Genomic DNA, 19067 nt, shown 5'->3' on the forward strand with positions numbered 1-19067 from the left:
ACTGAAAAACACAGCAGCTGTGTTCTATTGTGCAGAAGCATCACTTTTTTTTTTTTTAAAAAAAAAAAAAAGAAGCTAATTTTCCTCCTAATCTTACTATGTCAAACTTAGCATGAGTATGCCCAAATAGTTCATAAGCTTCAGTGAATAATGGTGAGTGGAAGACAATGAAGGATTAATGGGCCTGAGATCCCAATATTTTCATTAAAGGCGGAAAGTTGCTCTGACTCTGCTGTGGTGTTTACAAAAAGGATCATTTCCAATAGAAAACTGAGTGGAACAATATTTTCTGCTATTGGTGTAATGCGGCTGACTAAAACAGGGAACTATTGTTTCATCAAACCGTTTTGCAACACCAAAATTGATGTTTTGTCTAAAACAGAAAAAGCTGTTATAACAGATAGTACATACAACTGGGGTGGTTTCTTGATTTGTTTAAGTCTATTATGGCACTATCTGCTAAATAAAACGAAACCCCTTCCATTACTGCAGCTATTGTAAAACACACCAATAAACAAAAATATATTTGCACGAATAGTCATTTTAAAGTGTATGATTTACGTAAATCACATGACAGAATTAATGCAGTACTGAAATCAAATGCATATTACAATAAATAAGCGGTATTATTGAAGAAAACAGAGAAATAGCCTCACCTGTCCTTCACATCGTCCATTTTCTCATGTACGAGAGTGAAAACACGAAGTACAGCTTGCTCTGATAAGCGAAATCTGAATATAAATTCGGAATCGGATTTGCCTCATTTTCTTCTCCTTCCTCGTTCTCATGAACGCCTCAACCAAAACATCGTTATCGCTTTTGCATCTGTCAGTATTCCTGCCAGTAGTGGGACAATCTACATACGGGGACACATTTAGCGTTGTTGCTAAATTTATTCAAGATGACGGCGATGACGTCATCCAAGATGGCGGCATGTAGACTTGGCAATAGCGCATGACGACATTCAAAATGGCGGATTTTGGCGGAAAAATAGGTCAATTGGTTTATGTCCACTAACCAAAACATCCAGAAAAATTGGCGGGAAATTTGAATTTTGGTGGGAAAATAGATCAATTGGGCTATGCCCACTAATCTAACCCTCCAGGAGAAACTGGCACGAAATTAAAATTCCAACACGATAATGCCTGCATAGCCGTACTTGTCTATATTATTATTCACTATGATTTATTATCGTTGATTATAATTTATTATTATTATTTATTATTATTATTATTTATACAATTCACGTGTGCTCACTACGATGTCCGGAGTACAACTGTGTTAGTTCATACCCCTGCCACCAGAGTGTGCTGCTGTGACATCATTCAATATGGCAGATTTTGATGGGAAGAAAGCCAATTGGGCTACCTCCACTAACCTAACCTCCAGAAAACTGGCGCGAAATTTGAATTTTGGCGGGAAAATAGGCGCCAAATTAAAATTCCAACATGATAATGGCTCCTAACTCTGTACTTGTCTTGATTATTATTCATTATTATTCATTATCATTTATTATCACTTATTATCAATTATTATAATTTATTATTATTATTTATTATTATTACTGGCCTACCTCCACTAAAAAATTGCGCCAAATTCAAATTCCAACACGATAATGTCTCGACAACTGTTTTTATATTTTTCACTGGACATGCTGGAAATAGCAGATACCTACGTCACAACAGGCGGTCCAGCACGTGTGTTCGCCACGAAGTCCATCTCTAAGTTAACAGATCATGTGAGTAACACTATTCAATCGACATAGTGCTATTACCTAATCCAAATTCATCCCGAAAACACACGCGTGTATGTGTGAACTATCGCTCACCCCAACCTACATACCTCTGCAATTTAACCTAACACAAAGTTCACATCACTACTTAATTAAATTGATCAATTAATTAACCTTGCTGCTATGGAATGTGCCGCATCCACCTGGACTTCCACCTGGACTTGGAATGAATTTACATGAGTTCCACACCTACCAGGACTTCGAATCAAATAGTTAAAGTCTCTACCACAATCCTCAACCGAACGCCACATCCCCGCTTGCTAATTGTAAACCGTCAAAAAGTCACTGCGCAGCCTACAGACATGTGAAGCACACCTAAATAATTCAAACCATTTACACCCATAGAACCAAACAACTCGTAATTTGTATAAATAATAATGCATCTACAATATCCTGCTCGCTAATCGTCAACTTTTCAAAATCATTTGCCAGTCTTTATAGAAACAATAAGAGAGAGACAGCACCACCACCCTCTATATTCACCACTCAGTCGACGGTCCAAATGACTTAGTACACAGAACCATCGAAACACGACACCCCCCCTGTCATCAGATCATTACCCAAGTACAGTTATACATGATGTCGGCAAACAATGTGTTCTCCACTAGGTCTAGCACTCAGTCCCACCACCAGACTACTCTTTCATCCTTTTCTTGACGTAAACCAAGATCGTCTGCTTTAAAATAGCGCAAAAACCACTCAGACTGCGCTGTGCTGCTCGGGGAAGTAAGGAAGGACTGCACTCTATTTATTTTGAGCCGTTTTATTTAGGCATGGAGTATATTTGTCACACAGTCACAAAACACCTGCTCTTATCTGCCTGTGGTCATGGGACACAGCCCACAAACACGTAAACAACTCCTAATTGCACCACACAATAGCAAACTGCTCTTAAATAATGCAGTACACAATATCCGCAGACGATCTCTGTGTACTCTTAAACTCCCCAAATAACGCACAGCACAGTCCACAGACCCGCTCGCAAAATAGTGCAACAGACGCGCCCAAACACACTGACCCAATACCCTGCCCCCTGCTGCCAAACCGACCAAAAGTCTCTGCGCGGCCTGCCCCAAACATGACCTCGTCACAATCGCATTCACGCATAACACCGGAGAAATTCATATCACCTATGCGCTGAAGATTACGCTACAAATCAGGCCGCGCGCACGTGCAGTCGGCGGGATGGGAGTCCAGAGCCTTCAGCCAGGTTCAGCTCCCACGCGCTCGTGACAGCCGACCAGAAAGGGCACTCTCCTCTGATACATGTGAAAGCTGCATTGTTCTTCTCATGTATACCGCAGGCGTCTCAGGTCTGGATCTGCCTTCATGTCTATTTTCAGAATAACCCATAGTTTGTTGACACACACGATTAACGGCGCCTCAAAAACAGTTACTACTCGCCTGCTCACTAAAAAAACAGGCAAGTCAACCTCTTGGAAATTGTGTGCTCCCTTTCTACATGTCTCATCTTCTGCGTGCATGGAAATTCACCCCATAACATAACCTCTTTACCAACATAATGCCTCGTCCAAACCCCCCCCCCCCGCCACCCCCTCCTAAGGTTTCAGTCTTCGTGCTCTCAACATATGCAGATGACCCCTCCTATATCCCACTACACAGTCGATCAAGTATTCTATTTTCTCTTATCTAATTTAACTACTGAATTAGTGATCACTCCCATATCAAAGTACTTTCCAGCTTTTTCTTTTCTTTCTGGCGCTTTCTGTTCTTATTTTACAGAGATCGCTAAATTGTACCCACAGTCCCCTCAATCTATACCTCCCTCACGATGCGACACACACAGTCATCATCTCTACTCATCTCATAACATAAGCAACATTAACTTTACAAGGCAATATATACAAAGGCAACACATTGTAACCCACATTAACTTTACGATAAAATATATAAACATTTGACAGAAAAAATTGCACTTATCATGAATATCTCTACAGCACCCGAAAAAAATTACCCTATTCTTACACCGTTTATATGCCCCAATGCTCTCCATTCCTAGGGAAGCACCGTCAACCTGCTCTTTCTCTCTAAAGACTCGACACTCAGCGCTAATATCCCCTTTAACATCAGCGGACCGAACACACTCTCAGAACTGTTCCACAAAATTGGGGATCCCTTTCCCCTCAGCACAAACGCGTTACTGTCTCTCCTTGCTTGTGTGTTCGCTTTTCTACAACATTCCCAGACTCAAGACTACAAGAACACACATACTTTCTCCATAATATTACACCATTTTTGCTGTACTTCTAAATATCAGCCACTAGGCTACACCCTACCGATCACTTGTTCATCAAAATTCCCAAGATAAATACTTCAAATTAATTCTCTACAAACCCCAAACTTTATCCTTGTGTAGCATGCTGTAAATCACTCACCAACTATAAACAAACATACGAATAATGATATTTGCATTTTCGAATAACTTTGTCAGTCATGTGACATATTCCAGATCTTCGCTATAATTTACAGGTCATCTAAGGTCCTTCTCAGGTCTAGAGAACAGACAAGTGTGTATCCAACACATCACAATCGGCCTTCACTCAACTAAATAAAGGCAGAAAATGTGTAGAAGGAGTCAACCGAACAATCTACATTCCATTGAGTAACATTCCAACCCAAATCGATCATCTTCTCAAATTCTGATTTGATCACTAAAGCAGCCCAACACATACTAACTATTACTTCGTTATTCTGTCGTCTAGAGGAATGCAAAGTTAACTCTTACACATCACTACACTCCAACAGGTCTCTGCATTCGGACAGCTGCTCCAGTTATTTATTATTATTTATATCATACACGTGTGTCCACCATGAGGTCCGGAGTCGAACTGGCTTAGTACACATCGCCACCAGCAGAGGGCGTCATTCAAATGGCAGATTTTGGCCGGAAGTTTGAATTTTGGAAGAAGATTTTGCAATTGGGTCACCTAACAAAAAATGGCAGGAAATTCAAATGTATTTAGTTCTTATCACAGTTACCAGAGGGCTCTGTCATCACGTCAGTTGATTACTCAAGTACGGTTATTCAAGATAGCTGCACCCAGTGTATCTACCATGTCATGCATGTCTAGTTCCTATAGTCGCTACCAGAGAGCTCTGTCATGACGTCAGCTGATTACTTTGTGCAGTGGGGGAAATGGTGGGAACCAGTACGAACCCTTAATCAAGTCACGTGTTCAACTTCTGGCAATGCGATTCAAGTATCCTTTCATGTCATTGTAGGAGACATAGGTTAAGCTCAGCAGCTCCCGGGCCTCAACCTTGATCAGTCTGTCAGTGGGAGAATAAGAAGAACACCATGAGACACCAACAGCAGCAGCAGCAGTCGACCTCCAGTGCAGTCACTCAGAATAGGATCAAACGGAAAAGCAAATATCATAATTCACATTATTATATCTCGTGTGTTACTCATATTATTCCCTAAAGTTTTCATGTATCCGCTGAGCTCCACAGACGCGTCCAGACCTGCATCATCAGCCTCATCAGCCAACTCATCGAGATCTACAGCAACGACACCCGTCTCACCTGATCCAGTAGCGACCACGTCGGATCCTGTAGCCCACCTAGCCCACATGTTGTAGCAGGACAAGGGCTTGCTGCTCTCCATCCCACTTAGCAACTTGTGTGATGAGAATATATGACATGCACATGACACAACAAATGCAACCACGGGCGGTGTTCAACTAAATGAAGGTCAGTACTGGATGCCAACATATGACTCATCCCAATTGAACATCCCCTTGATGGTTCAGAGTTTAGATACTGCAGATAAAAAGAATACATCGAGTGCAGCTACGCTTTTCACCAAGACATACAATTTAAACCCCAGTGGCTCTAAACATGTGAACATTTCTATAGAAGTGCATCATGTCTGGGGGATCTAATCTATAATGGAAATTGAAAATGTCTCCAATTGCGTTAAAGTGCGAATTTCTGAGTTCGACTGGGATGAAATGTGCAGTGCAGAGTGCTACATCAACCAGCAAATGACCACCGAATATAATCCATCTCATTCCCCACCAGGTAGTCGTCTTACTCATTCTAGAGTTTCTATTACTACTGTATATGATGACTGCTCCTTATGCATTAAATCAAGTGTCAACTGCGTGTATCTAAGACATCTGTCAGTTACGAAATTATTCAATCTAGACTCTGCCATACGCCTTTCGCTCGAAAGACTGAGTCCTTGGGTGCCTAGCACAGAGGCAGCATAGAGTGATGTTGTAAACTCTCTACGTCTGAGCAGTATACATATGGACGGTTCTGAGCAGCACCTTCGTTTGCATATCACCATTAAAGCTACGGACTTCCACTTGAAACGCGTGTGTCAAAAACCAGAGTACTCTGAGTCACCTATTGGACTGCATGAGATAAGTGCAGAATTTATTGCCAACCAAAAAGAATTATTTGGTAGATATTGCACAGGTTCTAAGAAGAAACGTGCAAATTATGATGATAGCCCAGAAATACTACATCCAATGTACGATTTTTAAATAAATAATTTATGTCTAAACTCAACTTGTGTTTTGTGTTTTGTTTCATATCACATTCCCATTATAATCAAATTATTCCAATAATTTTCTTAAATGTTACTCAAATTATGATCATCTTACTTTTCATTCTTGTTTTCTTTCTGTAGTCAGTATAGCTCAATCGGTTAAGTGATCTAACTAGACTCCCTACACACAAATATTATCATTATTATTTTCCCAGCTGTATATATATATATATATATATATATATATATATATATATATATATATGTGGGTCTACTACTTGTCTGTACATTGCTCATTTACTATCACGGTAGGCTGGGCGAAGCACCCTCGCCACAAGGACTTAGTTGTCGGTGAATGGTCATGCGAAGATTCAGGTGAAGAGCAGAAGAAAAAGAAGAAGAAGAACCGAATTCTCACAATGAATTTGTAAAGATATGTCATTGACCGATGTGCCCCGCAGCACCGCTTCCGAATGAATCTGTAACCGAGCAGGAGAAGACCGCTACACTCCACGTCTCCTGACTGAATAGAACCCCACCAGTCCTAACCCATCCAAGTGAATGAGATTTATCTAGATATAACCAAGTCGATGTATCGTAACAGATTTCAAACTGCCCTTATGTTATAGCATACAGTTCAGAAGAACAAGAAACGACTCATTTTTTATATGCAATGGAGTTCCAGACGAATTGAGTTCAACACATTCTCACATAAATCATTCAAGCTATCATTTCTAAAGTATAGTTCTAGAGTCTAGGATCTGCACCTGGAAGGTATTCGTTAGAGAGAGAACATAAAAGCACACACTCCTAAAACTACAACGTTCTGCAATTAAAAACGGGCTATAGTGTTAGATCACATAAGTTTCCGGTTCCCCTACACTCAACTGTCTTACCGAATCGTAAAACATCTGCTTTTCATGATACGAGCATAATATATAGCTTTGCTGAGACATATAGCGTCCACTGATCACATCGAATCGCCATTCAGAAATTATACAATACATGCATCAGGTAGATATAAAATGACAGTTCATAGGACTGGATAGATCGTACAAGGAGACAGATAAACGCAGCACAGCAGTAGCGTCTGACATGTTAAAATTTTAAGTCACTAACTCGGCAAACAACACATCTGTCGGATAAATGTATACATACGGATTGCAGCACCTCACCAGCACCTACCGCTAACTTAGCTATGACTCTCAAGCCCCCATTCTACATGCAAGATGCATCAGGGTGCCGATCGGATAAATCAAAGTTCGTTTAAAAGCGATGTGTTAAAGTTTCATGAAATATGAGATCATAGTCCTCTGGCGACCAACAGGTTTTCCATTAACGATCGCAAGTAGAGACTGCTTTAAAGCATATACAGAACACGTAGCTGTATACGAGTATAACGCAGGCTATGTCTCTTGACTCATGCACCCGCATAGAACACTCAGAAAAAAATTGGTCTGTCAATTTATAATTTATAATCATCGTTCACAATTCTTTGCATTTTATGTAACAGCTACCCATGCAATCACGACATAACCTTTCGTTCTATGATCTAAAATTATTTGTAAATATAGCACAGCTGCCGACACTTAACTCAAATGCGCTGAGCGGGGGATGCAATATAGCACTGTACTGGGCCCTATTCAGTGACCCCCTCATTCGAGTAGCGTTTGCTCTGTTTTCTGTATGTCCGTGTATATGCACCCCACGCAGAAGGCTCCCAAGGCCAGCAGCAGAGCGGGGTTAGCGTTCGAATGCCGATCCGCCGCTCGTAATATTCCGAACGGTGTTCAGATATACATCCGCAATATGCCGTGCACGGTGTAGGGTTTGAATGTGGATCCGCCGTATGCAATGTAGGAAGCTGTGTTCGAATGAAGATCCACAATATACCATACCCAAGTCAGCGTTCGAGTGTGGATCGGGATCGTACTACATATTCAGAGCTGTGTTTGGGGGCGGATCGACCACACACCAAATCCGCGATAGGGTTCCCAGGTGGAACAACCACACGTTCCGTCCAAACATGTATTCTATGTTCGAAGTTTGGTCCACTATTGGGTGGGACTGGGTCCTGGGAGCCTTCTGTTGGTCACCAGAGGATGAAAGAGTGGTTTGGTGGTGGGACTGAGTGCTAGACCTAGTGGAGAACACATTGTTTGCCGACATCATGTATAACTGTGCTTGGGTAATGATCTGATGTCAGGGGGGTGTCCTGTTTCGATGGTTCTGTGTACTAAGTCAATTGGATCGTGGAATGAGTGGTGAATATAGAGGGTGGTGGTGCTGTCTCTCTCTAATTGTTTCAATAAAGACTGGCATACGATTTTGAAAAGTTGACAATTAGCGAAAAGGATATTTTAGATGCATTATTATTTAGACAAATTAAGAGTTGTTTGGTTCTATGGGCGTAAATGTTTTGAATTATTTAGGTGTGCTTCACATGTCTGTAGGCTGTGCAGTGACTTTTTGACGGTTTACAATTAGCAAGCGTGTGTGTAGAGCCTTATACATGAGTTATGTAGGAGTAGTTTGCAGGTCTGTATGCTGTGGGACATGTCAGAGCGTGTATTCTGTGAAAAATATAATTAATCGGTACATAAATTACTGGCAAATAAAATAAAGTCCTTCTTCTCTGGAAGTCCCTAGGAGGAGGTGGCGGTCGAGTGACAGGTTACTGGAGGTGAGTTGTTTGGCACAAATTTCTTATGTTGGTAGCGAAACACAAAGCGACCGCCAAAATTTAAAGTTCACTTATTTCTGTAGCGAAAACGACATATAAGTTAATGTACATTACTAAACGTTAATACAGCTGAGTGCATGAACATGGGTTGGTAAGGGGATGTGGCGCTCGGTTGAGGTCCACGATAGAGACTTTAACTGTTTGATTCGAAGTCCAGGTGGGTGTGGCCAATTTTTCTGGAGGGTTAGGTTAGTGGACATAACCCAATTGACCTATTTACCCGCCAAAATCCGTCATCTTGTATGATGTCATGCACTGTTGCCAAGCCTACAAGCAGCTTGAATAAATTTGGCAACGATGCAGACTGTCCCCGTACATTGGTTGTCCCATTAAAAAAAAAAACCTTTGTGCTCGTGTGCCATGTTTAAAGGAAAAAGGTTTGTGCTCATGTGCGGTGTAGTACGATTGGAACGGGATACAATCTTTCTTTCTTTCCTCCTACAATATTTTTCTTTTGTTTTGACTGTCGGTTGACAATTTTGTACATGCCGTAACATGAATAACAACGAAAAAAGCAAACACGCACAATTAAGTGGGGCGGCACGTCGGAAATTATCGAAAGAAAGACGAGAACAAGAAGCCAATGTTCTAAAAACTTGGCAGAGTAGTTAAATTTTTCGCAAATATGTTGCTGGTTCGACTTCGAGTTCAAGTAGTACGGATGATATTTCTGGCATGGCAGCTGTTGTAAAAGAAGTAAATACAGACGAAACGAAAGTTAAAAATGAAGAGATGTAAATTGTTCCTGATTTCGAGTTTCACGAAAAATTAAGTGTCGAATCAGACATTACAAAAAGAAATAATCTTGTTAGTGATGATCCTGCAGAATGGTGTGTCAACGAATCAACAATCGACGTTCTCTTACAACGTGGCATTGATCAAAACTGTAACAGCGATTTTAATAATTCAAGAAGATCCATAGGCAATAAAACCAGATTGTATTTATTGTTGCTGTTGTGGTCTTCAGTCCTGAGACTGGTTTGATGCAGCCCTCCACGCTACTATATCCTACGCAAGCTGCTTTGTCTCCCAGTACGTACTGCAGCCTGCATCCTTCTGAATCAGCTTAGTGTATTCATCTCTTGGTCTCCCTCTACGATTTTTACCCTCCACGCTGCCCTCCAATACTAAATTGGTGATCTCTTGATGCCTCAGAACATGTCCTACCAACCGATCCCTTCTTCCAGTCAAGATGTGCCACAAACTCCTCTTCTCCCCAGTTCTATTCAATACCTCCTCATTAGTTATGTGATCTACCCATCTAATCCTCAGCATTCTTCTGTAGCACCACATTTTGAAAGCTTCTATTCTCTTCTTGTCCAAATTATTTATCGTCCATGTTTCACTTCCATACATGGCTACACTCCATACAAATACTTTCAGAAACGACTTCCTGACACTTAAATCTATACTCGATATTAACAAATTTCTCTTCTTCAGAAACGCTTTCTTTGCCATTGCCAGTCTACATTTTATATCCTCTCTACTTCGACCATCGTCAGCATCACCGGACTTAATTCGACTACATTCCATTATCCTCGTTTTGCTTTTGGTGATGTTCATCTTATATCCCCCTTTTAAGACACTGTCCATTCCGTTCAACTGCTCTTCCAAATCCTTTGCTGGATCTGACAGAATTACAATGTCATTGGCAAACCTCAAAGTTTTTATTTCTTCTCCATGGATTTTAATACCTACTTTGAATTTTTCTTTTGTTTCCGTTACTGCTTGTTCAATATACAGATTGAATAACTTCGGGGAGAGGCTACAACCCTGTCTTACTCCCTTCCCAACCACTGCTTCCCTTACATGCCCCTCGACTCTTATAACTGCCATTTGGTTTTTGTACAAATTGTAAATAGCCTTTCGCTCCCTGTATTTTACCCCTGCCACCTTTAGAATTTGAAACATTGTCAAAAGCTTTCTCTAAGTCTACAAATGCTAGAAACGTAGGCTTGCCTTTCCTTACTCTTTCTTCTATGATAAGTTGTAAGGTCAGTATTGCCTCACGTGTTCCAACATTTCTACAGAATCCAAACTGATTTTCCCCGAGGTCGGCTTCTACCAGTTTTTCCATTCATCTGTAAAGAATTCGCGTTAGTATATTGGAGCTCTGACTTATTAAACTAAATAGTTCAGTAATTTTTACATCTGCCAACACCTGCTTTCTTTGGGATTGGAATTATTATATTCTTCTTGAAGTCTGAGGTTATTTCGCCTGTCTCATACGTCTTGCTCACCAGATGGTAGAGTTTTGTCAGGACTGGCTCTCCCAAGGCCGTCAGTAGTTCCAATGGAATGTTGTCTACTTCTGGAGCCTTGTTTTGACTCAGGTCTTTTAGTGCTCTGTCAAACTCTTCACGCAGTATCATATCTCCCATTCCATCTTTATCTACATCCTCTTCCATTTCAATAATATTGTCCTCAAGTACATCGCCCTTGTATAGACCCTCTATATACTCCTTCCACCTTTCTGCTTTCCCTTCTTTGCTTATTACTGGATTTGCTTAGCGGTTTCCATCTGAGCTCTTGATATTCATACAAGTGGTTCTCTTTTCTCCAAAGGTCTCTTTAATTTTCCTGTAGGCAGTATCTATTTTACCCCTAGTGAGATAAGCCTCTACATCCCTACATTTGTCCTCTAGCCATCCCTGCGTAGCCATTTTGAACTTCCATTCGATCTCATTTTTGAGGAGTTTGTATTCCTTTTTGCCTGCTTCATTTACTGCGTTTTTATATTTTCTCCTTTCATCAGTTAAATTCAATATTTCTTCTGTTACCCAAGGATTTCTACTAGCCCTCGTCTTTTTACCTACTTGATCCTCAGCTGCCTTCACTACTTCATCCTTCAAAGCTACGCATTCTTCTTCTACTGTATTTCTTTCCTCCATTCCTGTCAGTTGTTCCCTTATGCTCTCCTTGAAACTCTGTACAACCTCTGGTTTAGTCAGTTTATCCAGGTTCCATTCCATAAATTCCCACCTTTTTGCACTTTCTTCAGTTTTAATCAACAGTTAATAACCAACAGATTGTGGTCAGAGTCCACATCTGCCCCTGGAAATGTCTTACAATTTAAAACCTGGTTCCTAAATCTCTGTCTTACCATTATGTAATCTATCTGAAACCTGTCAATATCTCCAGGCTTCTTCCATGTATACAACCTTCTTTTATGATTCTTGAACCAAGTGTTAGCTATGATTAAGTTACGCTCTATGGAAAATTCTACCAGGCGGCTTCCTCTTTCATTTCTTGCCCCAAATCCATATTCACCTACTACGTTTCCTTCTCTTCCTTTTGCTACTCTCGAATTCCAGTCACCCATAACTATTAAATTTTCGTCTCCCTTCACTGTCTGAATAATTTCTTTTATCTCATCATACATTTCTTCAATTTCTTCATCATCTACAGAGCTAGTTGGCATATAAACGTGTACTACTGTAGTAGGCATGGGCTTCATGTCTATCTTGGCCACAATAATGTGTTCACTATGCAGTTTGTAGTAGTTTACCCACACTCCTATTTTTTATTCATTGTTAAACCTACTCCTGCATTACCCCTATTTGATTTTGTATTTATAACCCTGTATTCACCTGACGAAACGTCTTGTTCCTCCTGCCATCGAACTTCACTAATTCCCACTATATCTAACTTTAACCTATCCATTTCCCCTTTTATATTTCCTAACCTACCTGTCCAAATAAGGGATCTGACATTCCACGTTCTGATCCATAGAACGCCAGTTTTCTTTCTCCTGATAACGATGTCCTCTTGAGTAGTCCCCGCCCGGAGATCCGAATGGGGGACTATTTTACCTCCGGAATATTTTACCCAAGAGGACGCCTTCTTCATTTAACCATACAGTACATCTGCATGCCCTCGGGAAAAACTACAGCTGTAGTTTCCCCTTCCTTTCAGCCATTCTCAGTACCAGCACAGCAAGGCCGTTTTGGTTAGTGTTCCAAGGCCAGATCAGTCAATCATCCAGACTGTTGCGCCTGCAACTACTGATGAGGCTGCTGCTCCTCTTCAGGAACCACACGTTTGCCTGGCTTCTCAACAGATACTCCTCCATTAGGGTTGTCCTACAGTACGGCTATCTGTATCGCTGAGGCACGCAAGTCTTCCCTCAAACGTCAAGGTACATGGTTCATGGAGGGGGGGTGGGGCTGTAATATTAATGTTGGAATCGGCCAGCTCATACAAATACCGCCGTGCAACACTTTGTAGGCATATGCAATGGAATGATCACGTTGGTTCAGTCATGGATAAAGCAGATGGTAGGCTTTGGTTTATTGGTGCAATAAAGGAGAAGTGCAATTAATTTCCAGAGAAGATTGCTTACAAATCTCCTGAGCGACTGGTTCTAGAACACTGCTGAAGTGTATTGGATCTGTACCAGATAGGCCTAACAGGGGATATTTAACATATACAGAGAAGGGCAGCACAAATGCTCACAGATTTGTTTAATCCATGGGCGAGTGTCACGGAGATACTGACGAAACTGAAATGGCAGACTCTTGAAGGCAAATTAAACTATCAAGAAAAAGTCTACTAGCAAAGTTTCAAGAACCAGCTTTAAATGATTAATCTAGGGATATATTACAGCTCCAATGGTATCGAACACACTGGGTTCGTGAGAATAAAATTAGAATAATTACAGCATGCACAGAGGCATTCAGACAATCTATTAGATATTGACTCTAATTAGTCTTTTGTGAGATTATAAAGTTGATCTTTTAGTCAAATACGCAAAACACCATATTGCCAGGAACACACATTTTTAGAGACCATTTATTCAGCGATGTACATAACGAAGATCAAGGAGAAAACATAAACTACCATACATATAACACATCAAAGAGTAAAATATGAATGTTCCCAACAGTGGAGTAACTTGTATATTAAGCAATTATGCCAGACTTTGTCGAACGCTTTCTTGATGTCGAGAAATACTGCTACTGTGCTTTGTTTTATCTCTCCTTGCACATGTGTTCCACCAGGAGCAGGGATTGATGGACAGTGCTATGTTCAGGACGGAAGCCAAGCTGCTCAGGGGTGATTACGTTTTTGTCTCTCAGGGATCGGGTAAGGGCTCTGTGGATAAGGCACTCCAATACTTTCCTTAGAAAGCACAGGAGTGAAATGGGTCTTTAGCTCTCGGTCAGGATGGGCTTTTTGTTGGGCTTGGGTAGGATTACAGTCTGAGCTGTTTTCCACACGGTTGGGAAGTAGGTTAGGGAAAGGCCCTGGTCATATATGGCGGTGAGGTGAGTGACTGCGGAAGGAGGAAGGGGTTTTCGATAGAGGAAACAAACTTTGTCAGACTGGGGGATTTTTGTTCCTCAGTTGTCTGATTTAGGCACATATAAGGCGATTAGGAACCGACGTAAATTCTGTTTCTATCCTCTCTTGCGTCCGCTGAGCCACTCGTCCGATTATTATTTCTGCCTGCCTATCAATCACGTCATCGTCGATGACGTGAGTTCGGAATTGTGACTCCAGCGATATTGCTAACACTTCTGCCTTCTCCTCGTTGACATAAACTAATCCGTTTTCTCCTCGGAGTGGTCTTTCTAACCTGGGTGTAGCCTTCAGCGCTTTCATGATCTTCCACACTTCTCTTTCATCCTGTTCCACCTCTCTCAGCCGTTCTTCCCAGCTGAAGGCTCTGTGCTCCTGTAACCTTTGCATTACCTGAGTTTCTAGTCGTTTAAGCAAGCGACGATCGGTGGGATAGCGAAAACTCTGCCAATCCCTCCTCACGCCCCGTTTTCGACTACCAGGTCCCAGATATCAGGGGGCAAGTCCCTGGCACCGGGTTCCGTGGTTTGCCTGGTGCTCGTCTCTCGAGCACAAGTCTGGAGGATGTTCGTAGAATACTGTATCGGTGTATCCACCTCTGCTTCATTCCGCATTTGCTGTGTGTCCTCCAGATGACGTTCTACCAGGACGTTATATTGTTCCCAGTTAGTAACTATGTTTGTTTTTGCCATCCTCCGCATTTGGTCTTTGTCATTGGCACATGCCGGGACAACTACGCTGAGTCCAACTTGTAGTGAACTGTTGCTGCAGCCCTCCATGGCAGGCCCTTACACAGGAAAATATCCCGGATATCTGGCCTCTGCTGGATTTGGAATGAGATATGAGTCGGCTCGTAGAGAGCGATCACCCCCAGAGAGGGATCGCTCTCGATAAATCGTCTGTCTCCGCCGATTGCCGTTTTCGGCAGCGCGGAAACAGTCCCCGTGCTTGGCGTTCATGTCCCCACTACTGTGACTCGCTCGTCGTTGTCGAACAAGGCCTAAAGGCCCCTGACGTTTACGTTTGGTCGTTGGGGCTTATAGGCCGATATTATTTTTAATACTTGCTTGCCTATGTTTAATTCTATCCCGCCAGCCTCGAACGTGACCAAGTTTGGTATATCGATTGTTCAGTGGCAAATCCTCTGCCACACAAGGTCCGCGACTCCTGTGCCTGGGTGGTTTTGTCGATCGACCCTGTGGACCGAGTAATTGCACACCTTAAATCGATTTCCCCCTCCCCCCCCCCCCCCCCCCGCCCCTCCATGAAACATGGACCTTGCCGTTGGTGGGGAGGCTTGCGTGCCTCAACGACACAGATAGCCATACTGTAGGTGCAACCACAACGAAGGGGTATCTGTTGAGAGGACAGACAAACGTGTGGTTCCTGAAGAGGGGCAGCAGCCTTTTCAGTAGTTACAGGGGCAACAGTCTGGATGATTGACTGATCTGGCCTTGTAACACTAACCAAAAAGGTCTTGCTGTTGTGGTACTGCAAACGGCTGAAAGCAAGGGGAAACTACAGCCGTAACTACTGTATGATTAAATGATGATGGCGTCCTCTTGGGTAAAATATTCCGGAGGTAAAATAGCCCCCATTCGGATCTCTGGGCGGGGACTACTCAAGAGGACGTCGTTATCAGTAGAAAGAAAACTGGTGTTCTACAGATCGGAGCGTGGAATGTCAGATCCCTTAATTGGGCAGGTAGGTTAGAAAATTTAAAAAGGGATATGGATAGGTTAAAGTTAGATATAGTGGGAATTAGTGAAGTTTGGTGGCAGGAGGAACAAGACTTTTCGTCAGGTGAATACAGGGTTATAAATACAAAATCAAATAGGGGTAATGCAGGAGTAGGTTTAATAATGAATAAAAAAATAGGAGTGCGGGTAAGCTACTACAGACAGCATAGTGAACACATTATTGTGGCCAAGATAGACGTGAAGCCCACGCCTACTACAGTAGTACAAGTTTATATGCCGATTAGCTCTGCAGATGACGAAGAAATTGAAGAAATGTATGATGAGATAAAAGAAATTTAATAGTCATGGGTGACTAGAATTCGAGAGTAGGAAAAGGGAGAGAAGGAGACATAGTAGGTGAATATGGATTGGGGGTAAGAAAGGAAAGAGGAAGCCGTCTGGCAGAATTTTGCACAGAGCATAACTTAATCATACCTAACACTTGGTTCAAGACTCACAAAAGAAGGTTGTATACATGGAAGAATCCTGGAGATACTAGAAGGTATCAGATAGATTATATAATGGTAAGACAGAGATTTAGGAATGAGGTTTTAAATTGTAAGACATTTCCAGGGGCAGATGTGGACTCAGGCCACAATCTACTGGTTATGAACTGTAGATTAAAACTAAATAAACTGCAAAGAAGGTGGGAATTTAAGGAGATGGGACCGAGGTAAACTGACTAGACCAGAAGTTGTACAGAGTTTCAGGGAGAAAATAAGGGAACAATTGACAGGAATGAGGGAAAGAAATACAGTAGAAGAAGAACGGGTAGCTCTGAGGGATGAAGTAGTTAAGTCAGCTGAGGATCAAGTAGGTAAAAAGACGAGGGCTAGTAGAACTCCTTGGGTAACAGAAGAAATATTGAATTTAATTGATGAAAGGAGAAAATATAAAAATTCAGTAAATGAAGTAGGCAAAAAGGAATACAAACGTCTCAAAAATGAGATCGGCAGGAAGTGCAAAATGGCTAAGTAGAGAAAGGCCATTTACAATTTGTACAGAAACCAATTGGCAGTTACAAGAGTCGAGGGGCATGAAAGGGAAGCAGTGGTTGGGAAGGGAGTGAGACAGGGTTGTAGCCTCTCCCCGATGTTATTCAATCTGTATTTTGAGCAAGCAGTAAAGGAAACAAAAGAAAAATTCGGAGTAGGTATTAAACTTCGACGTTCGCCGATGACATTGTAATTCTGTCAGAGACAGCAAAGGATTTGGAAGAGCAGTTGAACGGAATGGACAGTGTCTTGAAAGGAGGATACACGATGATCACCGAAAGCAAAACGAGGATGATGGAATGTAGTCGAATTAATCCGGGTGATGCTGAGGGAATTAGATTAGGAAATGAGACACTTAAAGTAGTAAAGGAGTTTTGCTATTTGGGGATCAAAATAACTGATGATGGTCGAAGTAGAGAGGATATAAAATGTAGACTGGCAATGGCAAAGAAAGCGTTTCTGAAGAAGAAAAATTTGTTAACATCGAGTATAGATTTAAATGACAGGAGATCGTTTCTGAAAGTATTTTTATGGAGTGTAGCCATGTATGGAAGTGAAACATGGACGATAAATAGTTTGTACAAGAAGAAAATAGAAGCTATCGAAATGTGGTGCTACAGAAGAATGCTGAAGATTAGATGGGTAGATCACATAACTAATGAGGAGGTATTGAATAGAATTGGGGAGAAGAGGAGCCTGTGGTACAACTTGACTAGTAGAAGGGACCGGTTGGTAGGACATGTTCAGAGGCATCACGGGATCACAAATTTAGCATTGGAGGGCAGCGTGGAGGGTAAAAATCGTAGGGGGAGAGCAAGAGATGAATACACTAAGCAGATTCAGAAGGATGTAGGCTGCAGTAGGTACTGGGAGATGAAGAAGCCTGCACAGGATAGAGTAGCATGGACAGCTGCATCAAACCAGTCTCAGGACTGAAGACCACAACAACAACAACAAGCTCTGATATCTTCTCTGCCTGGTGCAGCTCGCTGCATTGCCGGAGGATCTGGTGGTGCAGTTACTTTGCTAACTGCAGCCGGTTGGGCTGCTGGTGGATGCGGGATGCAGCAGTGGTGGCGTGCTCGCCTCTGTGACCATTGGAGGCCTTCGCAGTGGTGGGGGCGCGCTCGCTTGTGGCACCGCTGGCGTTGTGGAGGGAGGTACTTCGGCGTTGGTAGTGGCGGGGACAGACCATGCATTTTGTACTGGCTTCAGTACCGGGAATTGCCGTGGCTGGTACCTGAACTTTTCTTGTTGCTGAGGTTGGTTGTCAGAGACAGCTGGGGCTGCAGTGGTAATCATGCTTTTCCTCTGGTTTTGAATTAATTTTTGATAAAATTCGCAACCGCGGTAATTTGCCAGGTGTGGGCCATTACAATTTGCACACACTGGGCTGCAAAGACTCGTTATGTGCAGATCTGTGCATTTCATGCATCTTGCCTATAGTTCGTAGTTTATGCTTGTATGGTTGAACCTCTGGCAGCGATGGCGCTGACCTGGACCTTCAGTCTTGTTGTATTTTTCTACTGTTATTTTAAGGCTTAGCATATAGCGAAGACTAAAGACTTTTTGCATCCCCATTTTTTTATATAGCAGCGCCAAGAAGTTTGTCTCCTTCTTGCTGGCTTGTTGTTCCTTCCCCTGGCTTCGAGAACTGTTGTACTTCTGCCACTACAATGCCTTCGCCTATGAGTTCCTCCTTGGCACCCTTCGGTTCCGCATCAATTGGAAGATGTTTCAGAACTACTCTCAAAGCCTGCCTGGGTTATACAGAGTATGTGTGGAACCTTGCACCCCTCTTCTTCAGTTCCTCTTTTCGGAATGTATATTCGTCGATCGATTCTGCCTGTATTTTTGTAGTTTTGGCTCGGTAGACCGCCGTTAACTTACCTTTTGTGCCTCCATGCCGTTCTTTTATGAGAGATGAAATGCTTTGGGTAACGTACGCAATGATAGGCAGAACTCTCTCCTTCTTCCG

This window comes from Schistocerca americana, chromosome 8 (assembly GCF_021461395.2).
Source record: "Schistocerca americana isolate TAMUIC-IGC-003095 chromosome 8, iqSchAmer2.1, whole genome shotgun sequence".
NCBI classification, from domain to species: Eukaryota; Metazoa; Arthropoda; class Insecta; order Orthoptera; family Acrididae; genus Schistocerca; species Schistocerca americana.